This window comes from Hyla sarda, unplaced genomic scaffold (genome assembly GCF_029499605.1).
Source record: "Hyla sarda isolate aHylSar1 unplaced genomic scaffold, aHylSar1.hap1 scaffold_1008, whole genome shotgun sequence".
NCBI lineage: Eukaryota > Metazoa > Chordata > Amphibia > Anura > Hylidae > Hyla > Hyla sarda.
Genome location: NW_026607627.1, coordinates 64,727 through 90,591, shown reverse-complemented (window position 1 = coordinate 90,591; position 25,865 = coordinate 64,727). Strand labels below are relative to the sequence as shown.

The following is a 25,865-nucleotide window of genomic DNA, read 5'->3' as shown; positions in this document are numbered from 1 at the left end:
TTGTGTCTGGCCGCTGTTGGAGCGTCCAGGCACAGGACTTCTGCTGCTGCTGACTAAATGGCCTCCTTAATTGGATCATTTGAGTAGCCAGCACACCTGTGCAGGTAGGGCATGACATGATAGGCAGCTGCCTTGATAGCGGGTGGGTGCTGAATGTTCCTAATTGACAAAATAAGATTAATGCTTATGAAGAAATATAAAATCTCATCCCTTCCCCAATATCGCGCCACACCCCTACCCCTTAATTCCCTGGTTGAACTTGATGGACATATGTCTTTTTTCGACCGTACTAACTATGTAACTATGTAACATAACATGGGGGGGGGGGGTCTCCTGGCTGTTCACACAGGTGTGTCATTGCTGTACATTGACCATGCATTGCTTCTGTGGTATTGCAAAGGCAAAGACAAATGCTTCCAGCCATCCATTGCACTAATGGATTGGTCATCAGCTGGCTGTCTATGTCCCGCATCAATATAGACCAAAGTACAGAGGGTTAGGCTATGCTATTGTGCACCTACCTGATGCATCAGAAGGTGCGAGGCCCTTGCTAAATTCTGTGCACAGACTTTGAGATCTATGCTTTAGACTGTATCTAAACCTGCTCCAACATGGACTGACATTCTGGCCTACTTTCAGCCGATGCGACTTGTCTGTCGCTGAACAGTCGCTTTTTATGTATTCAGCACCTATGTATAATGTTGTAAAAATGCTCTAGAAGCTAAAGTCGCAGAAATGTCACACATATTTGGCCTGCAACTTTCTGTGCGACAAATTCAGACAGGAAAAATCAGTATAAATCCTTAGAAAATTATCCCCCAGTGTCTCCATCTGCTGGCGGTATTGAATAAGCATTGCTGCACTGATGGGGTATGCATTAGACGAAAAAAAAGAAGAAAAAGAAGAATAATACGCCCAGAAAAGAGGCGAAAAGGAGAAAAACGTAAAAAAACGTGAAAAAAAAGTAAGAGGAAGAGAAGGGAAAAAAAGGTGGAAATGGGTTTAAAAGTGATTTCGGCGGAGAAATATATATATATATATATATATATATATATATATATATATACGCGCACACACACACATATATATAAACGTATTCTCCGTTGAGATATTGCAGCCGCTGCTGTGTCCAGGCCCAGGAGCCTTAGCACTGTGCTGTGATGTCACTCAATACCACTGACATCACTAGGTGTAAACAACATCTCTCCTTTGCTGTGTATGTGACTATGGAGCTGTTTGGTGATGTCGTCTATTATGGCCTTCATAGAAGCAACAGGAGATTGTTGCATCCATCTAGAACCCTCAGAACTACAGTGCTATGATGTCACTCACTTCCACAGGCCTTGCAGAGTGTAAACAACAACAACCCAGCTTTGTTGTGTATGTAACCATAGGGATTTGTGATGTCACCTAGAACCTTCACAGCAGCGACAGCTTTATGAGGAGCATCAGCACTGCTCTGCCTGAGCAGAACCATCACCGCCATAGGTTGTCAAATAACCCGGGTTTAACCCACACAGGTAAGTCCAATGGGGTGCAGGCATGTCCTCTATGCTTACAGCTTCCCGTGGGTGTTGGTTTGATACCGTTTGGGGACAGCCAAGGAGGCATCTGCAGGCAACAAAGGTAGGTGTGTGCTTGTGTGTGTGTTTCCTATGCAGATCCTAAGCCCAGTGTCACATGCAAGTAGGAGGAGTAAGAAGGGTTCCTGGCAAATCCGGGTTATGGATTGCATTTAAAAAGGCCCCGTGGGAGTGCAATGGGCCCCTGTCTTGCTGCTTAGCAATAATGGTATGGGTTTAGGTTCTGCTGTGTGTACTGGTGGTTGACTGCCCCCCAGCCCAGAGTGTGCATGGAAAATTGTCTGGCAGCCTCCCTGACAGCAAGCAGTGATAGTGCCCATGAAGGGGACCTTGTTGGGCCCGCCCCTTTCACGGTTATCGCTTCTCGGCCTTTTGGCTAAGATCAAGTGTAGTATCTGTTCTTATCAGTTTAATATCTGATACGTCCCCTATCTGGGGACCATATATTAAATGGATTTTTGAGAACGGGGGCCGATTTCGAAGCTTGCTTCCGTCGCCCTATGCATTGACCCGATATGGCAGTATCTTCGGGTACAGTGCACCACCCCCTTACAGGGTTAAAAAGAAAGATTCCTACTTTCATTGCTACCTGCTTGCTGGCTAGCCAGCTAGCCAGCCCTGTGGGCCTTGCTGCTGCTGCTGCTGCAGCCAAAAAACAAAAGGTGGTGCTGCTGCTGCTTCTGCTTCTGCTTGTGTCTGGCCGCTGTTGGAGCGTCCAGGCACAGGACTTCTGCTGCTGCTGACTAAATGGCCTCCTTAATTGGATCATTTGAGTAGCCAGCACACCTGTGCAGGTAGGGCATGACATGATAGGCAGCTGCCTTGATAGCGGGTGGGTGCTGAATGTTCCTAATTGACAAAATAAGATTAATGCTTATGAAGAAATATAAAATCTCATCCCTTCCCCAATATCGCGCCACACCCCTACCCCTTAATTCCCTGGTTGAACTTGATGGACATATGTCTTTTTTCGACCGTACTAACTATGTAACTATGTAACATAACATGGGGGGGGGGGGTCTCCTGGCTGTTCACACAGGTGTGTCATTGCTGTACATTGACCATGCATTGCTTCTGTGGTATTGCAAAGGCAAAGACAAATGCTTCCAGCCATCCATTGCACTAATGGATTGGTCATCAGCTGGCTGTCTATGTCCCGCATCAATATAGACCAAAGTACAGAGGGTTAGGCTATGCTATTGTGCACCTACCTGATGCATCAGAAGGTGCGAGGCCCTTGCTAAATTCTGTGCACAGACTTTGAGATCTATGCTTTAGACTGTATCTAAACCTGCTCCAACATGGACTGACATTCTGGCCTACTTTCAGCCGATGCGACTTGTCTGTCGCTGAACAGTCGCTTTTTATGTATTCAGCACCTATGTATAATGTTGTAAAAATGCTCTAGAAGCTAAAGTCGCAGAAATGTCACACATATTTGGCCTGCAACTTTCTGTGCGACAAATTCAGACAGGAAAAATCAGTATAAATCCTTAGAAAATTATCCCCCAGTGTCTCCATCTGCTGGCGGTATTGAATAAGCATTGCTGCACTGATGGGGTATGCATTAGACGAAAAAAAAGAAGAAAAAGAAGAATAATACGCCCAGAAAAGAGGCGAAAAGGAGAAAAACGTAAAAAAACGTGAAAAAAAAGTAAGAGGAAGAGAAGGGAAAAAAAGGTGGAAATGGGTTTAAAAGTGATTTCGGCGGAGAAATATATATATATATATATATATATATATATATATATATATACGCGCACACACACACATATATATAAACGTATTCTCCGTTGAGATATTGCAGCCGCTGCTGTGTCCAGGCCCAGGAGCCTTAGCACTGTGCTGTGATGTCACTCAATACCACTGACATCACTAGGTGTAAACAACATCTCTCCTTTGCTGTGTATGTGACTATGGAGCTGTTTGGTGATGTCGTCTATTATGGCCTTCATAGAAGCAACAGGAGATTGTTGCATCCATCTAGAACCCTCAGAACTACAGTGCTATGATGTCACTCACTTCCACAGGCCTTGCAGAGTGTAAACAACAACAACCCAGCTTTGTTGTGTATGTAACCATAGGGATTTGTGATGTCACCTAGAACCTTCACAGCAGCGACAGCTTTATGAGGAGCATCAGCACTGCTCTGCCTGAGCAGAACCATCACCGCCATAGGTTGTCAAATAACCCGGGTTTAACCCACACAGGTAAGTCCAATGGGGTGCAGGCATGTCCTCTATGCTTACAGCTTCCCGTGGGTGTTGGTTTGATACCGTTTGGGGACAGCCAAGGAGGCATCTGCAGGCAACAAAGGTAGGTGTGTGCTTGTGTGTGTGTTTCCTATGCAGATCCTAAGCCCAGTGTCACATGCAAGTAGGAGGAGTAAGAAGGGTTCCTGGCAAATCCGGGTTATGGATTGCATTTAAAAAGGCCCCGTGGGAGTGCAATGGGCCCCTGTCTTGCTGCTTAGCAATAATGGTATGGGTTTAGGTTCTGCTGTGTGTACTGGTGGTTGACTGCCCCCCAGCCCAGAGTGTGCATGGAAAATTGTCTGGCAGCCTCCCTGACAGCAAGCAGTGATAGTGCCCATGAAGGGGACCTTGTTGGGCCCGCCCCTTTCACGGTTATCGCTTCTCGGCCTTTTGGCTAAGATCAAGTGTAGTATCTGTTCTTATCAGTTTAATATCTGATACGTCCCCTATCTGGGGACCATATATTAAATGGATTTTTGAGAACGGGGGCCGATTTCGAAGCTTGCTTCCGTCGCCCTATGCATTGACCCGATATGGCAGTATCTTCGGGTACAGTGCACCACCCCCTTACAGGGTTAAAAAGAAAGATTCCTACTTTCATTGCTACCTGCTTGCTGGCTAGCCAGCTAGCCAGCCCTGTGGGCCTTGCTGCTGCTGCTGCTGCAGCCAAAAAACAAAAGGTGGTGCTGCTGCTGCTTCTGCTTCTGCTTGTGTCTGGCCGCTGTTGGAGCGTCCAGGCACAGGACTTCTGCTGCTGCTGACTAAATGGCCTCCTTAATTGGATCATTTGAGTAGCCAGCACACCTGTGCAGGTAGGGCATGACATGATAGGCAGCTGCCTTGATAGCGGGTGGGTGCTGAATGTTCCTAATTGACAAAATAAGATTAATGCTTATGAAGAAATATAAAATCTCATCCCTTCCCCAATATCGCGCCACACCCCTACCCCTTAATTCCCTGGTTGAACTTGATGGACATATGTCTTTTTTCGACCGTACTAACTATGTAACTATGTAACATAACATGGGGGGGGGGGGTCTCCTGGCTGTTCACACAGGTGTGTCATTGCTGTACATTGACCATGCATTGCTTCTGTGGTATTGCAAAGGCAAAGACAAATGCTTCCAGCCATCCATTGCACTAATGGATTGGTCATCAGCTGGCTGTCTATGTCCCGCATCAATATAGACCAAAGTACAGAGGGTTAGGCTATGCTATTGTGCACCTACCTGATGCATCAGAAGGTGCGAGGCCCTTGCTAAATTCTGTGCACAGACTTTGAGATCTATGCTTTAGACTGTATCTAAACCTGCTCCAACATGGACTGACATTCTGGCCTACTTTCAGCCGATGCGACTTGTCTGTCGCTGAACAGTCGCTTTTTATGTATTCAGCACCTATGTATAATGTTGTAAAAATGCTCTAGAAGCTAAAGTCGCAGAAATGTCATACATATTTGGCCTGCAACTTTCTGTGCGACAAATTCAGACAGGAAAAATCAGTATAAATCCTTAGAAAATTATCCCCCAGTGTCTCCATCTGCTGGCGGTATTGAATAAGCATTGCTGCACTGATGGGGTATGCATTAGACGAAAAAAAAGAAGAAAAAGAAGAATAATACGCCCAGAAAAGAGGCGAAAAGGAGAAAAACGTAAAAAAACGTGAAAAAAAAGTAAGAGGAAGAGAAGGGAAAAAAGGTGGAAATGGGTTTAAAAGTGATTTCGGCGGAGAAATATATATATATATATATATATATATATATATATACGCGCACACACACACATATATATATAAACGTATTCTCCGTTGAGATATTGCAGCCGCTGCTGTGTCCAGGCCCAGGAGCCTTAGCACTGTGCTGTGATGTCACTCAATACCACTGACATCACTAGGTGTAAACAACATCTCTCCTTTGCTGTGTATGTGACTATGGAGCTGTTTGGTGATGTCGTCTATTATGGCCTTCATAGAAGCAACAGGAGATTGTTGCATCCATCTAGAACCCTCAGAACTACAGTGCTATGATGTCACTCACTTCCACAGGCCTTGCAGAGTGTAAACAACAACAACCCAGCTTTGTTGTGTATGTAACCATAGGGATTTGTGATGTCACCTAGAACCTTCACAGCAGCGACAGCTTTATGAGGAGCATCAGCACTGCTCTGCCTGAGCAGAACCATCACCGCCATAGGTTGTCAAATAACCCGGGTTTAACCCACACAGGTAAGTCCAATGGGGTGCAGGCATGTCCTCTATGCTTACAGCTTCCCGTGGGTGTTGGTTTGATACCGTTTGGGGACAGCCAAGGAGGCATCTGCAGGCAACAAAGGTAGGTGTGTGCTTGTGTGTGTGTTTCCTATGCAGATCCTAAGCCCAGTGTCACATGCAAGTAGGAGGAGTAAGAAGGGTTCCTGGCAAATCCGGGTTATGGATTGCATTTAAAAAGGCCCCGTGGGAGTGCAATGGGCCCCTGTCTTGCTGCTTAGCAATAATGGTATGGGTTTAGGTTCTGCTGTGTGTACTGGTGGTTGACTGCCCCCCAGCCCAGAGTGTGCATGGAAAATTGTCTGGCAGCCTCCCTGACAGCAAGCAGTGATAGTGCCCATGAAGGGGACCTTGTTGGGCCCGCCCCTTTCACGGTTATCGCTTCTCGGCCTTTTGGCTAAGATCAAGTGTAGTATCTGTTCTTATCAGTTTAATATCTGATACGTCCCCTATCTGGGGACCATATATTAAATGGATTTTTGAGAACGGGGGCCGATTTCGAAGCTTGCTTCCGTCGCCCTATGCATTGACCCGATATGGCAGTATCTTCGGGTACAGTGCACCACCCCCTTACAGGGTTAAAAAGAAAGATTCCTACTTTCATTGCTACCTGCTTGCTGGCTAGCCAGCTAGCCAGCCCTGTGGGCCTTGCTGCTGCTGCAGCCAAAAAACAAAAGGTGGTGCTGCTGCTGCTTCTGCTTCTGCTTGTGTCTGGCCGCTGTTGGAGCGTCCAGGCACAGGACTTCTGCTGCTGCTGACTAAATGGCCTCCTTAATTGGATCATTTGAGTAGCCAGCACACCTGTGCAGGTAGGGCATGACATGATAGGCAGCTGCCTTGATAGCGGGTGGGTGCTGAATGTTCCTAATTGACAAAATAAGATTAATGCTTATGAAGAAATATAAAATCTCATCCCTTCCCCAATATCGCGCCACACCCCTACCCCTTAATTCCCTGGTTGAACTTGATGGACATATGTCTTTTTTCGACCGTACTAACTATGTAACTATGTAACATAACATGGGGGGGGGGGGTCTCCTGGCTGTTCACACAGGTGTGTCATTGCTGTACATTGACCATGCATTGCTTCTGTGGTATTGCAAAGGCAAAGACAAATGCTTCCAGCCATCCATTGCACTAATGGATTGGTCATCAGCTGGCTGTCTATGTCCCGCATCAATATAGACCAAAGTACAGAGGGTTAGGCTATGCTATTGTGCACCTACCTGATGCATCAGAAGGTGCGAGGCCCTTGCTAAATTCTGTGCACAGACTTTGAGATCTATGCTTTAGACTGTATCTAAACCTGCTCCAACATGGACTGACATTCTGGCCTACTTTCAGCCGATGCGACTTGTCTGTCGCTGAACAGTCGCTTTTTATGTATTCAGCACCTATGTATAATGTTGTAAAAATGCTCTAGAAGCTAAAGTCGCAGAAATGTCACACATATTTGGCCTGCAACTTTCTGTGCGACAAATTCAGACAGGAAAAATCAGTATAAATCCTTAGAAAATTATCCCCCAGTGTCTCCATCTGCTGGCGGTATTGAATAAGCATTGCTGCACTGATGGGGTATGCATTAGACGAAAAAAAAGAAGAAAAAGAAGAATAATACGCCCAGAAAAGAGGCGAAAAGGAGAAAAACGTAAAAAAACGTGAAAAAAAAGTAAGAGGAAGAGAAGGGAAAAAAAGGTGGAAATGGGTTTAAAAGTGATTTCGGCGGAGAAATATATATATATATATATATATATATATATATATATACGCGCACACACACACATATATATAAACGTATTCTCCGTTGAGATATTGCAGCCGCTGCTGTGTCCAGGCCCAGGAGCCTTAGCACTGTGCTGTGATGTCACTCAATACCACTGACATCACTAGGTGTAAACAACATCTCTCCTTTGCTGTGTATGTGACTATGGAGCTGTTTGGTGATGTCGTCTATTATGGCCTTCATAGAAGCAACAGGAGATTGTTGCATCCATCTAGAACCCTCAGAACTACAGTGCTATGATGTCACTCACTTCCACAGGCCTTGCAGAGTGTAAACAACAACAACCCAGCTTTGTTGTGTATGTAACCATAGGGATTTGTGATGTCACCTAGAACCTTCACAGCAGCGACAGCTTTATGAGGAGCATCAGCACTGCTCTGCCTGAGCAGAACCATCACCGCCATAGGTTGTCAAATAACCCGGGTTTAACCCACACAGGTAAGTCCAATGGGGTGCAGGCATGTCCTCTATGCTTACAGCTTCCCGTGGGTGTTGGTTTGATACCGTTTGGGGACAGCCAAGGAGGCATCTGCAGGCAACAAAGGTAGGTGTGTGCTTGTGTGTGTGTTTCCTATGCAGATCCTAAGCCCAGTGTCACATGCAAGTAGGAGGAGTAAGAAGGGTTCCTGGCAAATCCGGGTTATGGATTGCATTTAAAAAGGCCCCGTGGGAGTGCAATGGGCCCCTGTCTTGCTGCTTAGCAATAATGGTATGGGTTTAGGTTCTGCTGTGTGTACTGGTGGTTGACTGCCCCCCAGCCCAGAGTGTGCATGGAAAATTGTCTGGCAGCCTCCCTGACAGCAAGCAGTGATAGTGCCCATGAAGGGGACCTTGTTGGGCCCGCCCCTTTCACGGTTATCGCTTCTCGGCCTTTTGGCTAAGATCAAGTGTAGTATCTGTTCTTATCAGTTTTCATGCTGGTGGGGATGGGTGCTGCATGGAGGATGCAGGTGTACCAGGGCTTTCCGGGGCTGGTTCTGAGGAATCAGCTCGACGGCTGCCCCGATGTGACCTGTTCCCTCCGGGTCTCGCCATGAGGCTGAGAGGGTCTAGAGCCGAGGTACTTTTGTGCCTCGGGGAGTGGTGACCCCGAGGTGCCGAAACTCACTGGGAGAATAGGCTCACTGAGTTGAAGCACGGGCACCATAATCTCTTCACCTTGTGGCACTCACCTCTTGATTCCCGGCCTTCTGGCTAGGATCAGAGAAATTTTTATAGATCCGGCCGGATGTCCGGGCAGTATATCTGCACACATTCACTTATTTATTTATTTTTTGTCTCACTGTGTCACTTTTTGCGTGTTGTGTGTTCACAGGATTTGTCAGGATGCGGTAGCCCTTCTGGGTGTCCCTCCTGGCGGTCTAGGGGAGGTGTGTGTGGCCATTAGGTTCCGCACCTCCCTGCAAACACCCCGGGTACTCCTGCTTCGCAGGGTACCTACCGTAATCGGCTCTGCGGGCAGATACCTTGGCTAACGCCAAGGGGGATGCCGGGAGCATTTGTGGTCTCCTAGTAGCTTCGGCGAAAAGGGACATCGAACCTGGAACCTCGCAGGTACCTTTTGGTCCGGAGGCGAAGGGTAAGGTTTGTTGGGGGGCCTCTCTCCTATCGGAGAAGGGCTTGCGATAGACCGCATCCTTTGTGCACGTTTTTTTTTAGTGTAACACGTTTGCACTTTTTCTTGCACTTTGGGTGAATCGAAAGCACGTTCCTCGGCTTTAAAGAAAAGAAAATCTGTTCTTATCAGTTTAATATCTGATACGTCCCCTATCTGGGGACCATATATTAAATGGATTTTTGAGAACGGGGGCCGATTTCGAAGCTTGCTTCCGTCGCCCTATGCATTGACCCGATATGGCAGTATCTTCGGGTACAGTGCACCACCCCCTTACAGGGTTAAAAAGAAAGATTCCTACTTTCATTGCTACCTGCTTGCTGGCTAGCCAGCTAGCCAGCCCTGTGGGCCTTGCTGCTGCTGCTGCTGCAGCCAAAAAACAAAAGGTGGTGCTGCTGCTGCTTCTGCTTCTGCTTGTGTCTGGCCGCTGTTGGAGCGTCCAGGCACAGGACTTCTGCTGCTGCTGACTAAATGGCCTCCTTAATTGGATCATTTGAGTAGCCATTGAGTAGCCAGCACACCTGTGCAGGTAGGGCATGACATGATAGGCAGCTGCCTTGATAGCGGGTGGGTGCTGAATGTTCCTAATTGACAAAATAAGATTAATGCTTATGAAGAAATATAAAATCTCATCCCTTCCCCAATATCGCGCCACACCCCTACCCCTTAATTCCCTGGTTGAACTTGATGGACATATGTCTTTTTTCGACCGTACTAACTATGTAACTATGTAACATAACATGGGGGGGGGGGGTCTCCTGGCTGTTCACACAGGTGTGTCATTGCTGTACATTGACCATGCATTGCTTCTGTGGTATTGCAAAGGCAAAGACAAATGCTTCCAGCCATCCATTGCACTAATGGATTGGTCATCAGCTGGCTGTCTATGTCCCGCATCAATATAGACCAAAGTACAGAGGGTTAGGCTATGCTATTGTGCACCTACCTGATGCATCAGAAGGTGCGAGGCCCTTGCTAAATTCTGTGCACAGACTTTGAGATCTATGCTTTAGACTGTATCTAAACCTGCTCCAACATGGACTGACATTCTGGCCTACTTTCAGCCGATGCGACTTGTCTGTCGCTGAACAGTCGCTTTTTATGTATTCAGCACCTATGTATAATGTTGTAAAAATGCTCTAGAAGCTAAAGTCGCAGAAATGTCACACATATTTGGCCTGCAACTTTCTGTGCGACAAATTCAGACAGGAAAAATCAGTATAAATCCTTAGAAAATTATCCCCCAGTGTCTCCATCTGCTGGCGGTATTGAATAAGCATTGCTGCACTGATGGGGTATGCATTAGACGAAAAAAAAGAAGAAAAAGAAGAATAATACGCCCAGAAAAGAGGCGAAAAGGAGAAAAACGTAAAAAAACGTGAAAAAAAAGTAAGAGGAAGAGAAGGGAAAAAAAGGTGGAAATGGGTTTAAAAGTGATTTCGGCGGAGAAATATATATATATATATATATATATATATATATATATATATATATATACGCGCACACACACACATATATATAAACGTATTCTCCGTTGAGATATTGCAGCCGCTGCTGTGTCCAGGCCCAGGAGCCTTAGCACTGTGCTGTGATGTCACTCAATACCACTGACATCACTAGGTGTAAACAACATCTCTCCTTTGCTGTGTATGTGACTATGGAGCTGTTTGGTGATGTCGTCTATTATGGCCTTCATAGAAGCAACAGGAGATTGTTGCATCCATCTAGAACCCTCAGAACTACAGTGCTATGATGTCACTCACTTCCACAGGCCTTGCAGAGTGTAAACAACAACAACCCAGCTTTGTTGTGTATGTAACCATAGGGATTTGTGATGTCACCTAGAACCTTCACAGCAGCGACAGCTTTATGAGGAGCATCAGCACTGCTCTGCCTGAGCAGAACCATCACCGCCATAGGTTGTCAAATAACCCGGGTTTAACCCACACAGGTAAGTCCAATGGGGTGCAGGCATGTCCTCTATGCTTACAGCTTCCCGTGGGTGTTGGTTTGATACCGTTTGGGGACAGCCAAGGAGGCATCTGCAGGCAACAAAGGTAGGTGTGTGCTTGTGTGTGTGTTTCCTATGCAGATCCTAAGCCCAGTGTCACATGCAAGTAGGAGGAGTAAGAAGGGTTCCTGGCAAATCCGGGTTATGGATTGCATTTAAAAAGGCCCCGTGGGAGTGCAATGGGCCCCTGTCTTGCTGCTTAGCAATAATGGTATGGGTTTAGGTTCTGCTGTGTGTACTGGTGGTTGACTGCCCCCCAGCCCAGAGTGTGCATGGAAAATTGTCTGGCAGCCTCCCTGACAGCAAGCAGTGATAGTGCCCATGAAGGGGACCTTGTTGGGCCCGCCCCTTTCACGGTTATCGCTTCTCGGCCTTTTGGCTAAGATCAAGTGTAGTATCTGTTCTTATCAGTTTAATATCTGATACGTCCCCTATCTGGGGACCATATATTAAATGGATTTTTGAGAACGGGGGCCGATTTCGAAGCTTGCTTCCGTCGCCCTATGCATTGACCCGATATGGCAGTATCTTCGGGTACAGTGCACCACCCCCTTACAGGGTTAAAAAGAAAGATTCCTACTTTCATTGCTACCTGCTTGCTGGCTAGCCAGCTAGCCAGCCCTGTGGGCCTTGCTGCTGCTGCTGCTGCAGCCAAAAAACAAAAGGTGGTGCTGCTGCTGCTTCTGCTTCTGCTTGTGTCTGGCCGCTGTTGGAGCGTCCAGGCACAGGACTTCTGCTGCTGCTGACTAAATGGCCTCCTTAATTGGATCATTTGAGTAGCCAGCACACCTGTGCAGGTAGGGCATGACATGATAGGCAGCTGCCTTGATAGCGGGTGGGTGCTGAATGTTCCTAATTGACAAAATAAGATTAATGCTTATGAAGAAATATAAAATCTCATCCCTTCCCCAATATCGCGCCACACCCCTACCCCTTAATTCCCTGGTTGAACTTGATGGACATATGTCTTTTTTCGACCGTACTAACTATGTAACTATGTAACATAACATGGGGGGGGGGGGGGTCTCCTGGCTGTTCACACAGGTGTGTCATTGCTGTACATTGACCATGCATTGCTTCTGTGGTATTGCAAAGGCAAAGACAAATGCTTCCAGCCATCCATTGCACTAATGGATTGGTCATCAGCTGGCTGTCTATGTCCCGCATCAATATAGACCAAAGTACAGAGGGTTAGGCTATGCTATTGTGCACCTACCTGATGCATCAGAAGGTGCGAGGCCCTTGCTAAATTCTGTGCACAGACTTTGAGATCTATGCTTTAGACTGTATCTAAACCTGCTCCAACATGGACTGACATTCTGGCCTACTTTCAGCCGATGCGACTTGTCTGTCGCTGAACAGTCGCTTTTTATGTATTCAGCACCTATGTATAATGTTGTAAAAATGCTCTAGAAGCTAAAGTCGCAGAAATGTCACACATATTTGGCCTGCAACTTTCTGTGCGACAAATTCAGACAGGAAAAATCAGTATAAATCCTTAGAAAATTATCCCCCAGTGTCTCCATCTGCTGGCGGTATTGAATAAGCATTGCTGCACTGATGGGGTATGCATTAGACGAAAAAAAAGAAGAAAAAGAAGAATAATACGCCCAGAAAAGAGGCGAAAAGGAGAAAAACGTAAAAAAACGTGAAAAAAAAGTAAGAGGAAGAGAAGGGAAAAAAAGGTGGAAATGGGTTTAAAAGTGATTTCGGCGGAGAAATATATATATATATATATATATATATATATATATATGTATATATATATATATACGCGCACACACACACATATATATAAACGTATTCTCCGTTGAGATATTGCAGCCGCTGCTGTGTCCAGGCCCAGGAGCCTTAGCACTGTGCTGTGATGTCACTCAATACCACTGACATCACTAGGTGTAAACAACATCTCTCCTTTGCTGTGTATGTGACTATGGAGCTGTTTGGTGATGTCGTCTATTATGGCCTTCATAGAAGCAACAGGAGATTGTTGCATCCATCTAGAACCCTCAGAACTACAGTGCTATGATGTCACTCACTTCCACAGGCCTTGCAGAGTGTAAACAACAACAACCCAGCTTTGTTGTGTATGTAACCATAGGGATTTGTGATGTCACCTAGAACCTTCACAGCAGCGACAGCTTTATGAGGAGCATCAGCACTGCTCTGCCTGAGCAGAACCATCACCGCCATAGGTTGTCAAATAACCCGGGTTTAACCCACACAGGTAAGTCCAATGGGGTGCAGGCATGTCCTCTATGCTTACAGCTTCCCGTGGGTGTTGGTTTGATACCGTTTGGGGACAGCCAAGGAGGCATCTGCAGGCAACAAAGGTAGGTGTGTGCTTGTGTGTGTGTTTCCTATGCAGATCCTAAGCCCAGTGTCACATGCAAGTAGGAGGAGTAAGAAGGGTTCCTGGCAAATCCGGGTTATGGATTGCATTTAAAAAGGCCCCGTGGGAGTGCAATGGGCCCCTGTCTTGCTGCTTAGCAATAATGGTATGGGTTTAGGTTCTGCTGTGTGTACTGGTGGTTGACTGCCCCCCAGCCCAGAGTGTGCATGGAAAATTGTCTGGCAGCCTCCCTGACAGCAAGCAGTGATAGTGCCCATGAAGGGGACCTTGTTGGGCCCGCCCCTTTCACGGTTATCGCTTCTCGGCCTTTTGGCTAAGATCAAGTGTAGTATCTGTTCTTATCAGTTTAATATCTGATACGTCCCCTATCTGGGGACCATATATTAAATGGATTTTTGAGAACGGGGGCCGATTTCGAAGCTTGCTTCCGTCGCCCTATGCATTGACCCGATATGGCAGTATCTTCGGGTACAGTGCACCACCCCCTTACAGGGTTAAAAAGAAAGATTCCTACTTTCATTGCTACCTGCTTGCTGGCTAGCCAGCTAGCCAGCCCTGTGGGCCTTGCTGCTGCTGCTGCTGCAGCCAAAAAACAAAAGGTGGTGCTGCTGCTGCTTCTGCTTCTGCTTGTGTCTGGCCGCTGTTGGAGCGTCCAGGCACAGGACTTCTGCTGCTGCTGACTAAATGGCCTCCTTAATTGGATCATTTGAGTAGCCAGCACACCTGTGCAGGTAGGGCATGACATGATAGGCAGCTGCCTTGATAGCGGGTGGGTGCTGAATGTTCCTAATTGACAAAATAAGATTAATGCTTATGAAGAAATATAAAATCTCATCCCTTCCCCAATATCGCGCCACACCCCTACCCCTTAATTCCCTGGTTGAACTTGATGGACATATGTCTTTTTTCGACCGTACTAACTATGTAACTATGTAACATAACATGGGGGGGGGGGGGGTCTCCTGGCTGTTCACACAGGTGTGTCATTGCTGTACATTGACCATGCATTGCTTCTGTGGTATTGCAAAGGCAAAGACAAATGCTTCCAGCCATCCATTGCACTAATGGATTGGTCATCAGCTGGCTGTCTATGTCCCGCATCAATATAGACCAAAGTACAGAGGGTTAGGCTATGCTATTGTGCACCTACCTGATGCATCAGAAGGTGCGAGGCCCTTGCTAAATTCTGTGCACAGACTTTGAGATCTATGCTTTAGACTGTATCTAAACCTGCTCCAACATGGACTGACATTCTGGCCTACTTTCAGCCGATGCGACTTGTCTGTCGCTGAACAGTCGCTTTTTATGTATTCAGCACCTATGTATAATGTTGTAAAAATGCTCTAGAAGCTAAAGTCGCAGAAATGTCACACATATTTGGCCTGCAACTTTCTGTGCGACAAATTCAGACAGGAAAAATCAGTATAAATCCTTAGAAAATTATCCCCCAGTGTCTCCATCTGCTGGCGGTATTGAATAAGCATTGCTGCACTGATGGGGTATGCATTAGACGAAAAAAAAGAAGAAAAAGAAGAATAATACGCCCAGAAAAGAGGCGAAAAGGAGAAAAACGTAAAAAAACGTGAAAAAAAAGTAAGAGGAAGAGAAGGGAAAAAAAGGTGGAAATGGGTTTAAAAGTGATTTCGGCGGAGAAATATATATATATATATATATATATATATATATATATATATGTATATATATATATATACGCGCACACACACACATATATATAAACGTATTCTCCGTTGAGATATTGCAGCCGCTGCTGTGTCCAGGCCCAGGAGCCTTAGCACTGTGCTGTGATGTCACTCAATACCACTGACATCACTAGGTGTAAACAACATCTCTCCTTTGCTGTGTATGTGACTATGGAGCTGTTTGGTGATGTCGTCTATTATGGCCTTCATAGAAGCAACAGGAGATTGTTGCATCCATCTAGAACCCTCAGAACTACAGTGCTATGATGTCACTCACTTCCACAGGCCTTGCAGAGTGTAAACAACAACAACCCAGCTTTGTTGTGTATGTAACCATAGGGATTTGTGATGTCACCTAGAACCTTCACAGCAGCGACAGCTTTATGAGGAGCATCAGCACTGCTCTGCCTGAGCAGAACCATCACCGCCATAGGTTGTCAAATAACCCGGGTTTAACCCACACAGGTAAGTCCAATGGGGTGCAGGCATGTCCTCTATGCTTACAGCTTCCCGTGGGTGTTGGTTTGATACCGTTTGGGGACAGCCAAGGAGGCATCTGCAGGCAACAAAGGTAGGTGTGTGCTTGTGTGTGTGTTTCCTATGCAGATCCTAAGCCCAGTGTCACATGCAAGTAGGAGGAGTAAGAAGGGTTCCTGGCAAATCCGGGTTATGGATTGCATTTAAAAAGGCCCCGTGGGAGTGCAATGGGCCCCTGTCTTGCTGCTTAGCAATAATGGTATGGGTTTAGGTTCTGCTGTGTGTACTGGTGGTTGACTGCCCCCCAGCCCAGAGTGTGCATGGAAAATTGTCTGGCAGCCTCCCTGACAGCAAGCAGTGATAGTGCCCATGAAGGGGACCTTGTTGGGCCCGCCCCTTTCACGGTTATCGCTTCTCGGCCTTTTGGCTAAGATCAAGTGTAGTATCTGTTCTTATCAGTTTAATATCTGATACGTCCCCTATCTGGGGACCATATATTAAATGGATTTTTGAGAACGGGGGCCGATTTCGAAGCTTGCTTCCGTCGCCCTATGCATTGACCCGATATGGCAGTATCTTCGGGTACAGTGCACCACCCCCTTACAGGGTTAAAAAGAAAGATTCCTACTTTCATTGCTACCTGCTTGCTGGCTAGCCAGCTAGCCAGCCCTGTGGGCCTTGCTGCTGCTGCTGCTGCAGCCAAAAAACAAAAGGTGGTGCTGCTGCTGCTTCTGCTTCTGCTTGTGTCTGGCCGCTGTTGGAGCGTCCAGGCACAGGACTTCTGCTGCTGCTGACTAAATGGCCTCCTTAATTGGATCATTTGAGTAGCCAGCACACCTGTGCAGGTAGGGCATGACATGATAGGCAGCTGCCTTGATAGCGGGTGGGTGCTGAATGTTCCTAATTGACAAAATAAGATTAATGCTTATGAAGAAATATAAAATCTCATCCCTTCCCCAATATCGCGCCACACCCCTACCCCTTAATTCCCTGGTTGAACTTGATGGACATATGTCTTTTTTCGACCGTACTAACTATGTAACTATGTAACATAACATGGGGGGGGGGGGGTCTCCTGGCTGTTCACACAGGTGTGTCATTGCTGTACATTGACCATGCATTGCTTCTGTGGTATTGCAAAGGCAAAGACAAATGCTTCCAGCCATCCATTGCACTAATGGATTGGTCATCAGCTGGCTGTCTATGTCCCGCATCAATATAGACCAAAGTACAGAGGGTTAGGCTATGCTATTGTGCACCTACCTGATGCATCAGAAGGTGCGAGGCCCTTGCTAAATTCTGTGCACAGACTTTGAGATCTATGCTTTAGACTGTATCTAAACCTGCTCCAACATGGACTGACATTCTGGCCTACTTTTAGCCGATGCGACTTGTCTGTCGCTGAACAGTCGCTTTTTATGTATTCAGCACCTATGTATAATGTTGTAAAAATGCTCTAGAAGCTAAAGTCGCAGAAATGTCACACATATTTGGCCTGCAACTTTCTGTGCGACAAATTCAGACAGGAAAAATCAGTATAAATCCTTAGAAAATTATCCCCCAGTGTCTCCATCTGCTGGCGGTATTGAATAAGCATTGCTGCACTGATGGGGTATGCATTAGACGAAAAAAAAGAAGAAAAAGAAGAATAATACGCCCAGAAAAGAGGCGAAAAGGAGAAAAACGTAAAAAAACGTGAAAAAAAAGTAAGAGGAAGAGAAGGGAAAAAAAGGTGGAAATGGGTTTAATGGAAATGGGTTTAAAAGTGATTTCGGCGGAGAAATATATATATATATATATATATATATATATATATATATATATACGCGCACACACACACATATATATAAACGTATTCTCCGTTGAGATATTGCAGCCGCTGCTGTGTCCAGGCCCAGGAGCCTTAGCACTGTGCTGTGATGTCACTCAATACCACTGACATCACTAGGTGTAAACAACATCTCTCCTTTGCTGTGTATGTGACTATGGAGCTGTTTGGTGATGTCGTCTATTATGGCCTTCATAGAAGCAACAGGAGATTGTTGCATCCATCTAGAACCCTCAGAACTACAGTGCTATGATGTCACTCACTTCCACAGGCCTTGCAGAGTGTAAACAACAACAACCCAGCTTTGTTGTGTATGTAACCATAGGGATTTGTGATGTCACCTAGAACCTTCACAGCAGCGACAGCTTTATGAGGAGCATCAGCACTGCTCTGCCTGAGCAGAACCATCACCGCCATAGGTTGTCAAATAACCCGGGTTTAACCCACACAGGTAAGTCCAATGGGGTGCAGGCATGTCCTCTATGCTTACAGCTTCCCGTGGGTGTTGGTTTGATACCGTTTGGGGACAGCCAAGGAGGCATCTGCAGGCAACAAAGGTAGGTGTGTGCTTGTGTGTGTGTTTCCTATGCAGATCCTAAGCCCAGTGTCACATGCAAGTAGGAGGAGTAAGAAGGGTTCCTGGCAAATCCGGGTTATGGATTGCATTTAAAAAGGCCCCGTGGGAGTGCAATGGGCCCCTGTCTTGCTGCTTAGCAATAATGGTATGGGTTTAGGTTCTGCTGTGTGTACTGGTGGTTGACTGCCCCCCAGCCCAGAGTGTGCATGGAAAATTGTCTGGCAGCCTCCCTGACAGCAAGCAGTGATAGTGCCCATGAAGGGGACCTTGTTGGGCCCGCCCCTTTCACGGTTATCGCTTCTCGGCCTTTTGGCTAGATCAAGTGTAGTATCTGTTCTTATCAGTTTAATATCTGATACGTCCCCTATCTGGGGACCATATATTAAATGGATTTTTGAGAACGGGGGCCGATTTCGAAGCTTGCTTCCGTCGCCCTATGCATTGACCCGATATGGCAGTATCTTCGGGTACAGTGCACCACCCCCTTACAGGGTTAAAAAGAAAGATTCCTACTTTCATTGCTACCTGCTTGCTGGCTAGCCAGCTAGCCAGCCCTGTGGGCCTTGCTGCTGCTGCTGCTGCAGCCAAAAAACAAAAGGTGGTGCTGCTGCTGCTTCTGCTTCTGCTTGTGTCTGGCCGCTGTTGGAGCGTCCAGGCACAGGACTTCTGCTGCTGCTGACTAAATGGCCTCCTTAATTGGATCATTTGAGTAGCCAGCACACCTGTGCAGGTAGGGCATGACATGATAGGCAGCTGCCTTGATAGCGGGTGGGTGCTGAATGTTCCTAATTGACAAAATAAGATTAATGCTTATGAAGAAATATAAAATCTCATCCCTTCCCCAATATCGCGCCACACCCTACCCCTTAATTCCCTGGTTGAACTTGATGGACATATGTCTTTTTTTCGACCGTACTAACTATGTAACTATGTAACATAACATGGGGGGGGGGGGGGGGTCTCCTGGCTGTTCACACAGGTGTGTCATTGCTGTACATTGACCATGCATTGCTTCAGTGGTATTGCAAAGGCAAAGACAAATGCTTCCAGCCATCCATTGCACTAATGGATTGGTCATCAGCTGGCTGTCTATGTCCCGCATCAATATAGACCAAAGTACAGAGGGTTAGGCTATGCTATTGTGCACCTACCTGATGCATCAGAAGGTGCGAGGCCCTTGCTAAATTCTGTGCACAGACTTTGAGATCTATGCTTTAGACTGTATCTAAACCTGCTCCAACATGGACTGACATTCTGGCCTACTTTCAGCCGATGCGACTTGTCTGTCGCTGAACAGTCGCTTTTTATGTATTCAGCACCTATGTATAATGTTGTAAAAATGCTCTAGAAGCTAAAGTCGCAGAAATGTCACACATATTTGGCCTGCAACTTTCTGTGCGACAAATTCAGACAGGAAAAATCAGTATAAATCCTTAGAAAATTATCCCCCAGTGTCTCCATCTGCTGGCGGTATTGAATAAGCATTGCTGCACTGATGGGGTATGCATTAGACGAAAAAAAAGAAGAAAAAGAAGAATAATACGCCCAGAAAAGAGGCGAAAAGGAGAAAAACGTAAAAAAACGTGAAAAAAAAGTAAGAGGAAGAGAAGGGAAAAAAAGGTGGAAATGGGTTTAAAAGTGATTTCGGCGGAGAAATATATATATATATATATATATATATATATATATATATATATATATATACGCGCACACACACACATATATATAAACGTATTCTCCGTTGAGATATTGCAGCCGCTGCTGTGTCCAGGCCCAGGAGCCTTAGCACTGTGCTGTGATGTCACTCAATACCACTGACATCACTAGGTGTAAACAACATCTCTCCTTTGCTGTGTATGTGACTATGGAGCTGTTTGGTGATGTCGTCTATTATGGCCTTCATAGAAGCAACAGGAGATTGTTGCATCCATCTAGAACCCTCAGAACTACAGTGCTATGATGTCACTCACTTCCACAGGCCTTGCAGAGTGTAAACAACAACAACCCAGCTTTGTTGTGTATGTAACCATAGGGATTTGTGATGTCACCTAGAACCTTCACAGCAGCGACAGCTTTATGAGGAGCATCAGCACTGCTCTGCCTGAGCAGAACCATCACCGCCATAGGTTGTCAAATAACCCGGGTTTAACCCACACAGGTAAGTCCAATGGGGTGCAGGCATGTCCTCTATGCTTACAGCTTCCCGTGGGTGTTGGTTTGATACCGTTTGGGGACAGCCAAGGAGGCATCTGCAGGCAACAAAGGTAGGTGTGTGCTTGTGTGTGTGTTTCCTATGCAGATCCTAAGCCCAGTGTCACATGCAAGTAGGAGGAGTAAGAAGGGTTCCTGGCAAATACGGGTTATGGATTGCATTTAAAAAGGCCCCGTGGGAGTGCAATGGGCCCCTGTCTTGCTGCTTAGCAATAATGGTATGGGTTTAGGTTCTGCTGTGTGTACTGGTGGTTGACTGCCCCCCAGCCCAGAGTGTGCATGGAAAATTGTCTGGCAGCCTCCCTGACAGCAAGCAGTGATAGTGCCCATGAAGGGGACCTTGTTGGGCCCGCCCCTTTCACGGTTATCGCTTCTCGGCCTTTTGGCTAAGATCAAGTGTAGTATCTGTTCTTATCAGTTTAATATCTGATACGTCCCCTATCTGGGGACCATATATTAAATGGATTTTTGAGAACGGGGGCCGATTTCGAAGCTTGCTTCCGTCGCCCTATGCATTGACCCGATATGGCAGTATCTTCGGGTACAGTGCACCACCCCCTTACAGGGTTAAAAAGAAAGATTCCTACTTTCATTGCTACCTGCTTGCTGGCTAGCCAGCTAGCCAGCCCTGTGGGCCTTGCTGCTGCTGCTGCTGCAGCCAAAAAACAAAAGGTGGTGCTGCTGCTGCTTCTGCTTCTGCTTGTGTCTGGCCGCTGTTGGAGCGTCCAGGCACAGGACTTCTGCTGCTGCTGACTAAATGGCCTCCTTAATTGGATCATTTGAGTAGCCAGCACACCTGTGCAGGTAGGGCATGACATGATAGGCAGCTGCCTTGATAGCGGGTGGGTGCTGAATGTTCCTAATTGACAAAATAAGATTAATGCTTATGAAGAAATATAAAATCTCATCCCTTCCCCAATATCGCGCCACACCCCTACCCCTTAATTCCCTGGTTGAACTTGATGGACATATGTCTTTTTTCGACCGTACTAACTATGTAACTATGTAACATAACATGGGGGGGTCTCCTGGCTGTTCACACAGGTGTGTCATTGCTGTACATTAACCATGCATTGCTTCTGTGGTATTGCAAAGGCAAAGACAAATGCTTCCAGCCATCCATTGCACTAATGGATTGGTCATCAGCTGGCTGTCTATGTCCCGCATCAATATAGACCAAAGTACAGAGGGTTAGGCTATGCTATTGTGCACCTACCTGATGCATCAGAAGGTGCGAGGCCCTTGCTAAATTCTGTGCACAGACTTTGAGATCTATGCTTTAGACTGTATCTAAACCTGCTCCAACATGGACTGACATTCTGGCCTACTTTCAGCCGATGCGACTTGTCTGTCGCTGAACAGTCGCTTTTTATGTATTCAGCACCTATGTATAATGTTGTAAAAATGCTCTAGAAGCTAAAGTCGCAGAAATGTCACACATATTTGGCCTGCAACTTTCTGTGCGACAAATTCAGACAGGAAAAATCAGTATAAATCCTTAGAAAATTATCCCCCAGTGTCTCCATCTGCTGGCGGTATTGAATAAGCATTGCTGCACTGATGGGGTATGCATTAGACGAAAAAAAAGAAGAAAAAGAAGAATAATACGCCCAGAAAAGAGGCGAAAAGGAGAAAAACGTAAAAAAACGTGAAAAAAAAGTAAGAGGAAGAGAAGGGAAAAAAAGGTGGAAATGGGTTTAAAAGTGATTTCGGCGGAGAAATATATATATATATATATATATATATATATATATATATATATACGCGCACACACACACACATATATATAAACGTATTCTCCGTTGAGATATTGCAGCCGCTGCTGTGTCCAGGCCCAGGAGCCTTAGCACTGTGCTGTGATGTCACTCAATACCACTGACATCACTAGGTGTAAACAACATCTCTCCTTTGCTGTGTATGTGACTATGGAGCTGTTTGGTAATGTCATCTATTATGGCCTTCATAGAAGCAACAGGAGATTGTTGCATCCATCTAGAACCCTCAGAACTACAGTGCTATGATGTCACTCACTTCCACAGGCCTTGCAGAGTGTAAACAACAACAACCCAGCTTTGTTGTGTATGTAACCATAGGGATTTGTGATGTCACCTAGAACCTTCACAGCAGCGACAGCTTTATGAGGAGCATCAGCACTGCTCTGCCTGAGCAGAACCATCACCGCCATAGGTTGTCAAATAACCCGGGTTTAACCCACACAGGTAAGTCCAATGGGGTGCAGGCATGTCCTCTATGCTTACAGCTTCCCGTGGGTGTTGGTTTGATACCGTTTGGGGACAGCCAAGGAGGCATCTGCAGGCAACAAAGGTAGGTGTGTGCTTGTGTGTGTGTTTCCTATGCAGATCCTAAGCCCAGTGTCACATGCAAGTAGGAGGAGTAAGAAGGGTTCCTGGCAAATCCGGGTTATGGATTGCATTTAAAAAGGCCCTGTGGGAGTGCAATGGGCCCCTGTCTTGCTGCTTAGCAATAATGGTATGGGTTTAGGTTCTGCTGTGTGTACTGGTGGTTGACTGCCCCCCAGCCCAGAGTGTGCATGGAAAATTGTCTGGCAGCCTCCCTGACAGCAAGCAGTGATAGTGCCCATGAAGGGGACCTTGTTGGGCCTGCCCCTTTCACGGTTATCGCTTCTCGGCCTTTTGGCTAAGATCAAGTGTAGTATCTGTTCTTATCAGTTTAATATCTGATACGTCCCCTATCTGGGGACCATATATTAAATGGATTTTTGAGAACGGGGGCCGATTTCGAAGCTTGCTTCCGTCGCCCTATGCATTGACCCGATATGGCAGTATCTTCGGGTACAGTGCACCACCCCCTTACAGGGTTAAAAAGAAAGATTCCTACTTTCATTGCTACCTGCTTGCTGGCTAGCCAGCTAGCCAGCCCTGTGGGCCTTGCTGCTGCTGCTGCTGCAGCCAAAAAACAAAAGGTGGTGCTGCTGCTGCTTCTGCTTCTGCTTGTGTCTGGCCGCTGTTGGAGCGTCCAGGCACAGGACTTCTGCTGCTGCTGACTAAATGGCCTCCTTAATTGGATCATTTGAGTAGCCAGCACACCTGTGCAGGTAGGGCATGACATGATAGGCAGCTGCCTTGATAGCGGGTGGGTGCTGAATGTTCCTAATTGACAAAATAAGATTAATGCTTATGAAGAAATATAAAATCTCATCCCTTCCCCAATATCGCGCCACACCCCTACCCCTTAATTCCCTGGTTGAACTTGATGGACATATGTCTTTTTTCGACCGTACTAACTATGTAACTATGTAACATAACATGGGGGGGGTCTCCTGGCTGTTCACACAGGTGTGTCATTGCTGTACATTGACCATGCATTGCTTCTGTGGTATTGCAAAGGCAAAGACAAATGCTTCCAGCCATCCATTGCACTAATGGATTGGTCATCAGCTGGCTGTCTATGTCCCGCATCAATATAGACCAAAGTACAGAGGGTTAGGCTATGCTATTGTGCACCTACCTGATGCATCAGAAGGTGCGAGGCCCTTGCTAAATTCTGTGCACAGACTTTGAGATCTATGCTTTAGACTGTATCTAAACCTGCTCCAACATGGACTGACATTCTGGCCTACTTTTAGCCGATGCGACTTGTCTGTCGCTGAACAGTCGCTTTTTATGTATTCAGCACCTATGTATAATGTTGTAAAAATGCTCTAGAAGCTAAAGTCGCAGAAATGTCACACATATTTGGCCTGCAACTTTCTGTGCGACAAATTCAGACAGGAAAAATCAGTATAAATCCTTAGAAAATTATCCCCCAGTGTCTCCATCTGCTGGCGGTATTGAATAAGCATTGCTGCACTGATGGGGTATGCATTAGACGAAAAAAAAGAAGAAAAAGAAGAATAATACGCCCAGAAAAGAGGCGAAAAGGAGAAAAACGTAAAAAAACGTGAAAAAAAAGTAAGAGGAAGAGAAGGGAAAAAAAGGTGGAAATGGGTTTAAAAGTGATTTCGGCGGAGAAATATATATATATATATATATATATATATATATATATATAACGCGCACACACACACATATATATAAACGTATTCTCCGTTGAGATATTGCAGCCGCTGCTGTGTCCAGGCCCAGGAGCCTTAGCACTGTGCTGTGATGTCACTCAATACCACTGACATCACTAGGTGTAAACAACATCTCTCCTTTGCTGTGTATGTGACTATGGAGCTGTTTGGTGATGTCGTCTATTATGGCCTTCATAGAAGCAACAGGAGATTGTTGCATCCATCTAGAACCCTCAGAACTACAGTGCTATGATGTCACTCACTTCCACAGGCCTTGCAGAGTGTAAACAACAACAACCCAGCTTTGTTGTGTATGTAACCATAGGGATTTGTGATGTCACCTAGAACCTTCACAGCAGCGACAGCTTTATGAGGAGCATCAGCACTGCTCTGCCTGAGCAGAACCATCACCGCCATAGGTTGTCAAATAACCCGGGTTTAACCCACACAGGTAAGTCCAATGGGGTGCAGGCATGTCCTCTATGCTTACAGCTTCCCGTGGGTGTTGGTTTGATACCGTTTGGGGACAGCCAAGGAGGCATCTGCAGGCAACAAAGGTAGGTGTGTGCTTGTGTGTGTGTTTCCTATGCAGATCCTAAGCCCAGTGTCACATGCAAGTAGGAGGAGTAAGAAGGGTTCCTGGCAAATCCGGGTTATGGATTGCATTTAAAAAGGCCCCGTGGGAGTGCAATGGGCCCCTGTCTTGCTGCTTAGCAATAATGGTATGGGTTTAGGTTCTGCTGTGTGTACTGGTGGTTGACTGCCCCCCAGCCCAGAGTGTGCATGGAAAATTGTCTGGCAGCCTCCCTGACAGCAAGCAGTGATAGTGCCCATGAAGGGGACCTTGTTGGGCCCGCCCCTTTCACGGTTATCGCTTCTCGGCCTTTTGGCTAAGATCAAGTGTAGTATCTGTTCTTATCAGTTTAATATCTGATACGTCCCCTATCTGGGGACCATATATTAAATGGATTTTTGAGAACGGGGGCCGATTTCGAAGCTTGCTTCCGTCGCCCTATGCATTGACCCGATATGGCAGTATCTTCGGGTACAGTGCACCACCCCCTTACAGGGTTAAAAAGAAAGATTCCTACTTTCATTGCTACCTGCTTGCTGGCTAGCCAGCTAGCCAGCCCTGTGGGCCTTGCTGCTGCTGCTGCTGCAGCCAAAAAAC

The 25,865-nt window shown here is 46.3% G+C and overlaps 11 non-coding genes and 1 pseudogene across 11 annotated transcripts; all 12 read left to right on the top strand.

Moving 5' to 3' along the window:
- Positions 1–1,939: 1,939 nt before the first annotated feature.
- Positions 1,940–2,130, top strand: LOC130298624 (U2 spliceosomal RNA). The gene has a single exon (XR_008849953.1). It is a non-coding gene; the product is annotated as a U2 spliceosomal RNA (small nuclear RNA).
- A 2,082-nt stretch (positions 2,131–4,212) lies between these two features.
- LOC130298623 (U2 spliceosomal RNA) lies at positions 4,213–4,403 on the top strand. Its single transcript, XR_008849952.1, has one exon. It is a non-coding gene; the product is annotated as a U2 spliceosomal RNA (small nuclear RNA).
- A 2,077-nt stretch (positions 4,404–6,480) lies between these two features.
- Positions 6,481–6,671, top strand: LOC130298622 (U2 spliceosomal RNA). The gene has a single exon (XR_008849951.1). It is a non-coding gene; the product is annotated as a U2 spliceosomal RNA (small nuclear RNA).
- A 2,072-nt stretch (positions 6,672–8,743) lies between these two features.
- LOC130298592 (U2 spliceosomal RNA) lies at positions 8,744–8,903 on the top strand (annotated as a pseudogene).
- A 687-nt stretch (positions 8,904–9,590) lies between these two features.
- LOC130298591 (U2 spliceosomal RNA) lies at positions 9,591–9,772 on the top strand. The gene has a single exon (XR_008849921.1). It is a non-coding gene; the product is annotated as a U2 spliceosomal RNA (small nuclear RNA).
- Positions 9,773–11,871: 2,099 nt separating this feature from the next.
- Positions 11,872–12,062, top strand: LOC130298621 (U2 spliceosomal RNA). The gene has a single exon (XR_008849950.1). It is a non-coding gene; the product is annotated as a U2 spliceosomal RNA (small nuclear RNA).
- Positions 12,063–14,158: 2,096 nt separating this feature from the next.
- Positions 14,159–14,349, top strand: LOC130298620 (U2 spliceosomal RNA). Its single transcript, XR_008849949.1, has one exon. It is a non-coding gene; the product is annotated as a U2 spliceosomal RNA (small nuclear RNA).
- Positions 14,350–16,449: 2,100 nt separating this feature from the next.
- On the top strand, positions 16,450–16,640 carry LOC130298619 (U2 spliceosomal RNA). The gene has a single exon (XR_008849948.1). It is a non-coding gene; the product is annotated as a U2 spliceosomal RNA (small nuclear RNA).
- Positions 16,641–18,740: 2,100 nt separating this feature from the next.
- LOC130298590 (U2 spliceosomal RNA) lies at positions 18,741–18,930 on the top strand. Its single transcript, XR_008849920.1, has one exon. It is a non-coding gene; the product is annotated as a U2 spliceosomal RNA (small nuclear RNA).
- Positions 18,931–21,024: 2,094 nt separating this feature from the next.
- On the top strand, positions 21,025–21,215 carry LOC130298618 (U2 spliceosomal RNA). The gene has a single exon (XR_008849947.1). It is a non-coding gene; the product is annotated as a U2 spliceosomal RNA (small nuclear RNA).
- Positions 21,216–23,296: 2,081 nt separating this feature from the next.
- On the top strand, positions 23,297–23,487 carry LOC130298617 (U2 spliceosomal RNA). The gene has a single exon (XR_008849946.1). It is a non-coding gene; the product is annotated as a U2 spliceosomal RNA (small nuclear RNA).
- A 2,077-nt stretch (positions 23,488–25,564) lies between these two features.
- Positions 25,565–25,755, top strand: LOC130298616 (U2 spliceosomal RNA). The gene has a single exon (XR_008849945.1). It is a non-coding gene; the product is annotated as a U2 spliceosomal RNA (small nuclear RNA).
- Positions 25,756–25,865: the final 110 nt, after the last annotated feature.